The sequence below is a fragment of the Triticum dicoccoides genome, chromosome 2A (genome assembly GCF_002162155.2).
Source record: "Triticum dicoccoides isolate Atlit2015 ecotype Zavitan chromosome 2A, WEW_v2.0, whole genome shotgun sequence".
NCBI classification, from domain to species: Eukaryota; Viridiplantae; Streptophyta; class Magnoliopsida; order Poales; family Poaceae; genus Triticum; species Triticum dicoccoides.
The window spans coordinates 270,649,743-270,658,439 of NC_041382.1; positions in this window are offsets into that span (position 1 = coordinate 270,649,743).

An 8,697-nucleotide genomic window follows, 5' to 3' on the forward strand; every position below is an offset into this window, starting at 1 on the left:
TTACATGCCTCCGCGGGTTTCGTCTCGACCTCCCGCAGGGAACAAAAGAAGAAGGCTATCGGGGATCACATCTATAGGTGCCGCCGTTGGCGCCATCATCAACAGTGGACTAGGGGAGGCCGATGCCAACCTCATCCAGATCAACGACGGTAACGAGCAGACGCTGCCGCTGTGCTTCGGGCGCGACAAGAGCTCGGGGGCACGTAGCTATCGTCGCTCGTCTCCGGAGTCTCGTCAGGCTCAGGAGAGTCGCTAGACTCCCAGGAGCCGCCGCTGCTGCTGGAGGAGCTGTCGGCAGGTCCAAGGGCGGGTTGAGCGCCTGTCGCTGCACCATCCTGACGGCCCCCTCCAGGGTAGCATTCCAGGCGATTGCCCTCCTTGTCGAAGACCTTGAAGAACAGCGTGGAGGCGCCGTCGTACTCGAAATGGATGACGAGCGCCCCCTCCGCGCGGCAGACACGAGCGACCTCACCCCATCCGTGGGTCATGAAGATCTTGCCTGGGGATATGACCTCGACCTCCGCTCCCATCGCCGGGGTGTCGCATTCGGCGTGCTGCAGCCACAACTCTAGTGGCCCCCTCGGCGGCATCTCTCTGGTGAAGAATGGCGGAAACCGGATCCATGTGCGTGGTGGCATCGCCACCCACACCACGAGTTCTCGCGAGGAGCCCTCGGCGTGGGTTCGTGGGGCGGCGGTGCGCGCCACCACTGCGCAGCCACTACGGCCATGGCACGAGGGGCGTTGGCCCCTGCCTCCTTCTCCAGAGCCATCCGCCTGAGCATACAAGGGCAGCGAGTAGCCCGGGGGAGGCCGCTCGTGCCAGGGCCTTGTCACCTCCGATCTCGCAACAATGTCGTGGGAGCGGACCGGCCTCTTCTTCGGTGGGAGTGGCACTGGCTCTTCGCAGGGGGTTTTCCCCTTCTCAGCGGTGGAGAACCTCCGTATTGGCGCCATGGGTGTTGCAGCAAGGAAGAAGAAGAGCGGGCGGAATGGAGGAAGAGATGAGCGACGGGGGCTCTGCCCCTCTCCTCATTTATAGCCAGAGGGAGGCCAAATGTCGGCCTCCACGATCTAAGGTAATGATGACTTTCTTCTGCATGCAAAAGGGTCTCTTCAAGTCAGGGGCAGTTGCCGAGGCAGCGTGGGAAAGTGGAGACGCCCACGACCCGTCAATCGCCACACATCAATCAAGGCCGCAGGCTATTGGGCCTGTAGCACTCCGCACTTGATCCTTGGCTTCGCCGCAAAGCCAAGTACGAGCGCGCCTTAGGCCCGGGGGCTACTGTCGGCATCCTGGGAACAGGGGTACCCAGGCTTGCCTACCTGTGGCCCAGGGCGTGGCTCCACCAGCGGCCTGATACGGCCCATCTTCATCAGCAACCATTCAAGACCCTCGCGAGGGGCCAAGCCTCGCGAGGCGGACGATGCAAGACCTCCTAAGGGGCAGCCTCCCTAGGCTGGCTCTCGAGGGGCGGAGATGTCTATGCAAGGGGCACCTTCGTGAGGAGTGTGTGACGTGAGCCATGACGACCAAAGCCAGGCGAGCGCCAGCGGGTGCAGAGTACTTGTTGCCTCTTTGGCGCTAAAGGGGCAAGCGCAGGCGAGGAGTCATGAGGCATTAGGCAAAGGTTTCCATATTGGTGCAACGAGACCAAGACCAGCAGGACGGCAGGACAGAGGTCACAGCGGAGCCCATGACAGCGTCACCACCAGAGCCTTTGGCAGGCGAAGACCACCTTTTGTCAGGATAACTTGTACTAGTTGTCCCCCTTCAAATTGGCCGTTGTGGGACCCCTTCCCGCCTAATATTTGGGAAGAGGACCATGGCCTCTATAAATAGGACTAGCCACCACCATAGGGACAAAGGATCATCCAGACCATCCACACACACACAAGCTCATCGAGCTCAAGAACACCTCTCCTCAAGAGGCTGTTTATCCCTTGTACTTGTTCACCCTCAGCCTACAAGCCAATCCACCACACCACACTGGAGTAGGGTATTACACCACGACGGTGGCTCGTACCAGTATAAACATTGTGTCCCTTGTTCTTCGGGTTTGGCGAGCTAGGCTTAGAGATCGTTGCGAGAGTGGGCTCACGAGGGAGAGAGATCTTCGTGCGCACCCCAGTGTTCCAACCTCAAGGGTTTGCCGGAACCCAGAATCCGACAGTGATTATACAAGAAACTAAAATATTCAATTGCAAGATACAAAGATATACCTTCAAGCACTAACCTCCCCGGCAACAGCGCTAGAAAAGAGATTGATGTCTACTACGCAACCTTCTTCTTGTAGACTCGTGTTGGGCCTCCAAGTGCAGAGTTTTGTAGGACAGTAGCAAATTTCCTTCAAGTAGAAGACCTAAGGTTTATCAATTCATGGGAGGCGTAGGATGAAGATGGTCTCTCTCAAGCAACCCTGCAACCAAATAACAAAGAGTCTCTTGTGTCCCCAACTCACTCAATACAATGGTAAATTGTATAGGTGCACTAGTTCAGCGAAGAGATGATGATACAAGCATCATATGGATAGTAGATATAGGTTTTTGTAATCTGAAAATATAAGAACAGCAATGTAGCAAGTAACAAAAGTGAGCGAAAATGGTATTGCAATGCTTGGAAACAAGCCCTAGGGCTCATACTTTCACTAGTGCAAGTTCTCTCAACAATGATAACATGATTAAATCATATGGCTATCCCTCAACGTGTGACAAAAGTCACTCCAAAGTTCCTATTGCGGAGAACATAAGATGAAATTGCTTGTAGGGTAAGAAACCACCTTGAAGTTATTCTTTCCAATCAATCCATTGAGCTATTCCTATAAGTGTCACAAACAACCCTAGAGTTCGTAGTAGAATAACACCATATGACACACATCAATCAACCCTAATGTCACCTAGATACTCCAATGTCACCACAAGTATCCGTGGGTCAATTATACGATATGCATCAAACAACTTCAGATTCATAATATACAATCCAACACAAAGAACCTCAAAGAGTGCCCCAAGATTTCTACCAGAGAAACAAGGATGAAAACGTGCATCAACCCCTATGCATAGATTGCCCCAATGTCACCTCGGGAATCTGCGAGTTGAGTGCCAAAACATACATCAAGTGAATCAATAGAATACCCCATTGTCACCATAGGTATCCCACGCAAGACATACATCAAGTGTTCTCAAATCCATAATAGTATTCAATTTGATCACAGTGAAACCTCAAAGGTAAAACTCAATTCATCACAAGAAGATAGAGGGGGGAGAAACACCATATGATCCAACTATAATAACAAAGCTTGGGTACATCAAGATTGTGCCAAATCAAGAACACGAGAGAGATAGATAGATAGATAGAGAGAGAGAGAGAGATCAAACACATAGCTACTTGTACATACCCTCAGCTCTGAGGGTGAACTACTCCCTCCTCATCATGGAGAGCGCCGGGATGATGAAGATGGCCACCTGGGATGGTTTGCCCCTCCGGTAGGGTGCCGGAACGGGCTCCCGATTGGTTTTTCGTGGCTACAGAGGCTTGCAGCGGCATAACTCCCAATCTAGGTTTATTTTTGGGGTTTTCTATATTTATAGGAATTTTTGACGTCGGGAACAAGTCAGGGGGGTCTCCTAGTCAGTGACAAGGTAGGGGCACGCCCTAGGAGGGTGGGGGTGCCCTCCACCCTTGTTGACTCGAGACATCCCTGGCCCAACTCTTTTGCTTCGGGGGCTTCTTCTGGTCCATAAAAAATCACCGTAAATTTTCAGCTCATTTGGACTCCATTTGATATTCCTTTTCTATAAAACTCAAAACAAGGAAAAAATAGAAACTAGCACTGAGCTCTAGGTTTAGGTTAGTCCCAAAAATAATATAAAATAGCATATAAATTCATATAAAACACCCAAGATGGATAATATAATAGCATGGAACAATCAAAAATTATATATACGTTGGAGACGTATCATGGTCCCCTTCGCATTTTGTGCTAAATTTTGACCTTAGATTTAACTAACAAAATGTTAATGCATGTGACCAAAAATAATATCACTGGAAACTATGTTCAAACACAAATCCAATTATATAATTTTTTGTGACATGCATTAGCATTTTATTAGTTAAATCTTTGATCAAAATTTGACACAACATACAATGGGGGCCAATAGACCATGATGGAGGTGGTACTAGTAACTAGTAGTACTGGTAGATGCTCATAATTAATTAAAGAAACATATGGTCGAACACACACACACACACACACACACACACTAACTAGTGCTAGTAGGTTGTCAGAATCGTGATTTTGAATCAGATCGGTGCTCTGATGGTAGGATCGCAAATCGTAGAATCTTCACTACCAGGATCGTAGAAACTTAGATTCTATGAACTAAAATCGTAGAATCAGAGGGGATAGTTTGGATCGTAAAGTCGTAGAATCGTATAATAGAATCGCGATTCTGACTACTTCTCACATGCTGGCCAGACGGAATCATTCTCTTTATCGTCACCGACACCTTTGCCCCGGTTGTTAAATCAGGGATGATTGACATTGTTATTCAACTCATGGTGTCTCGCGCCTAGGCGGTGCACCAGATGGATGTCTCCAATGCTTTTCTTCACGGGCATCTCGAGGAGCAGGTCTTCTGTCAACAACCCATCGGGTTTGTTGATGCGACACATCCAGATCATGTGTGTCTGCTTTCGCGCTCATTGTATGGGCTCAAGCAGGCCCCACACACTTGGTACCAACGCATCACAACATTTCTTCACCAACTCGGTTTCTGCTCTACATGCTCCGATGCTTCGCTATTCGTCTACCACCAGGGCGATGCCACATCTTATCTACTCCTCTATGTCGACTACATCATTCTGACAACATCCACACCTGCTCTCCTTCGACAACTCACTGATCGCCTTCGTGGTGAGTTCACCATTAATGACTTGGGTCCTCACTATGGGAAATGTAGTAGAAAAAAAACCACCCTACGATCACCCAGGAACAATATGAAGATGCATATAGAGTTTGGATCAACGATTGCTACTGACTCCAAAGTGCAGCAGAAGTAGACGGGTCAGTGTAGATCATACTTGGAGTCCCTCGAACTATCGATGAGGATCCTATGAACCGCCCTCGAATAGAAGACCGAATGCACGACCTCTCTACTTGGTTGCAAGCATACAATCTTCATGATCCGGCAGCGCTTTGCCGTCCAGAGCTAATCGTCGCTCGATAATTAGAGGGAGGAAATTAGAACCACACTAGGCTTCTAATTATGACGATTAGAGGAACTAGGTCTAGCTCTAAGTAGTCAACTAGGACCAACCATAACTAGAACTAGATGAACCAGAGGGGGCTCCAAAACTTGTATACTCCATAGGTTAGGAGGGGAGGAGGGGGGGCACACAAGGGGGGAATCCCCCTTGCATCGGCCATGGGGAGGGCGAATCCCTCCCTAATTCGCCCTTCCTCCCTCCTTTCGAATAGGAGAAGGGGCACCTCCCCCACTTGGGCCTTGGTGGCCTAAGTTGCCTTACCACTTGGCCTTTTTAGGCCCATTTGCGATTAAATTGATTATAAAGGCCCTCTTCTAATTACTAGAGCATATTATATATAATTTAACACCACCAGAAGCTTTTTCCACCTATATATTAATTTTTAGTAATACCCGGTATTGCCCGATAAACTCCGAAACCCTTCCGGTGACCCCAAAACGCTTCCGCTTCCTCTCGGAACTATTCCGAATATTAATGAAACAAATCCAAAAATAAATCCTCGATACTCCCATCCTACTAACACTTAGCAGATCATGATTACCTTAAGCTTGTGACCCCGTAGGTTCGGTAAATCATAGACATGAATGAAACCCCTTCGTTCAATGGCATATGGCGGAACCGTGGACGTCCATATCGATACCTATGATTACTGAATGCCATTCAAGTGAACCTTTGGTTATCATGTGATGTTCCATTTGCTTCGCGATACTTTACAAAACCCGATGTGCATCGGTATCCTCCTGAGTCATGCACATGCTCACTATACTGTTGATCTCGTTGCCCTTTTTGTTCTTCTTTCTCGTTAAAGTGTTCCGGCATCCCCATGACGTAGTCACCTATGTCTGGCCAGACGATGATGGATGCCGTCACACCGGGAGGGACCTAAGAGTATCTCTCCATCGTCAGAGGAGCAAATCCCACTCTCGAGCTATCTAGTCCCTATTCAAACTTTCGATGAACCGGTAAGTTGTCGTTATGATCACCGTGTTATTGAAGATGTTTGAGCAACCCCAAAGTCCACCGTATGGTAGGAAGTGACTACGATACTCTCATCGTCTGAGGAACTAAGACACATGGTAACACTCCGTGTGTTATAATAGTTGATTTCACACGATATTATCTCAAAGTATAACAAACAAGATTAGGTCGATTCAATATGATCGTTCTTCTAACATCATACTCTCAATGTTGTTTTAGGACTATTGTTACACTTAATGATATCATAATATTCGGAAAACATGATCACGAGTAACACTTGAGTCAGTCTTAGAGGCAAGACCGAGGACCTATACTTTACTGGTCATCATTCCACACGTACATATGAGTTTTCCACCGAATCACATATTCCAGTATCACAATAGTTATAACATGAAATATAAACTCTTAATTATGAAAATGGAAATACAATATTATTGCCTCCAGGGCATATTTCCAACATGCACTACTTCCTCGGGGTCGAGGTGGTGCGTCGTCCAGATGGCTTTTTCCTTCACTACCGAAAGTATGCTCCTGAGCTTCTTGATCGTGTTGGAATGCTTAATAGCAAACCCGCACCCACGCCCACCGACATGAAGGCTAAGCTCTTTGCCACTGATGGGTCCCCCTCTCCGGATGCTTCGTTTTATCGGTGTATCATTGGTGCTCTTCAGTACCTTACCCTTACACGCTTGGAGCTGTAGTATGTTGTTCGGCAGGTGTGTCTTCATATGCATGCTCCATGAGATGCTCACTGGACTTTGATGAAGCAGATTCTTCGGTTTATCCACGACACCATGGATCTTGGCATCACGCTACATGCCTCCACCGCCATCGACATCACCGCCTAATTCGACGCTGACTGGTCGGCTTCCCTGATATACGATGTTCCACTTCGGGATATTGTGTCTTCCTTGGTCCATCACTTATTTCATGGTAGTCCGAGCAGCAGCCAACAGTCTCTCGCTCCAATGCTGAGGTTGAGTATCGCGTAGTGGCTAATGCTATCGCTGAGTGTTCCTGGCTCCGCTAGCTCCTCCTTGAGCTTTCATGTCCTGTCGACAAGGCCACGGTGGTGTACTGCGATAACGTCTCCGCCGTCTACCTCTCCGCCAACCTGGTCCATCATCGTCATACCAAGCACATCGAGGTTGATATTCATTTTGTTCAGGAACAGGTGGCTCTCGGTCATATATGTGTTCTATACGTACCACCTCCCAACAATTTGTAGACATCATGACCAAGGGTTTGCCCACGACGTCATTCGGGGATTTCGATCCAATCTTTGCGTCAGCAACGACCCGCTTCGACTGCACGCGCGCGGGGGGGGGGGGTTGTCTTATGCCACATGCCTTCCTCCTTTCCTTGTATAGTAGAGGATATGACTACCCCCTGTACTACATATGCATCTAATGAATATTGAGAGTTTCATCCTAATTGTCTACCTTTGATTTCCAAAAATTCATTGGAGGAAAACGCCGCAAAAGGCAATGTAAAAAGAAGAGAAAGAAGAAGACCGTGTCGGCACCACTACAAACCCAAGTCCCGCCATCAATCATGCACACTGTCGGAATCCATCGTCAGGATCTCCAAGATGACGCCTCCAAAAGGAAAAACGATGTTGAGGACACCGTGGTCACCCAATTTGGCATAGCATGATCTTAGGTTTTCACCCGGACATTTAATGGCATGAGGTACGGAGAGCAAATAAGCTTCACAACGGTAACTTCAAGGAGGAAGACGCCATCCCTGAATGCCGTATGTTGTGATGCCACCCGAAAAAAGCAGTGCTGCAGCGAGTGAACGACGTATGTATATCACACAGAAAAAATAAGGGTGTGACTTAATGAAAGCTGAAGGCCGGAAAAGGCAGAACGAAAGAACAAGAAAAGGAGTATCTTTATTTTTTAAACCAATAAGACTTTATTTCTCAAATAATAGCCAAGTCATTTACAATGGAGTGAGAAATAAAGTCAGGGATAAACAATTTCCAGAAAATAAAAGATTTATCACTAAAGGATTTTTGTGCTAATATGTGTGCCATCTCATTCGCCTCGCGGAAGCAATGTGAGTATGAGCATCCGGATTTAGAAAGGAGTATCTTGTTTCCCAAAGCTCACAGTGTGAACCTATAAAACCTCAAAAAACCTTGGCACTAACTAGAGGAGCAGCTTCCCACCCAAACAACGGCCAACGGAATCGTCCCATCAATTCCATCCACCCCCACACCCGCCGCCCGCGCCCGCGCCTGGAGCGGCGGGCCGCGGCCACCCACCCGCCCGCCGTCTCACGCCACCGCGGAAGCCGGCACTCACCTCGCGCCCGCCCCCACGTGTCCCTCCCTGCCGCCCGCGGGCCCCGCCTGTCACCCACCTCCGCCCCTGGTGGGCAGGCGAAAGCGACGCGTGAAGGGAGCGCTGCGCACGCCCCCCCTACCACCCCCCGATGGGTGCC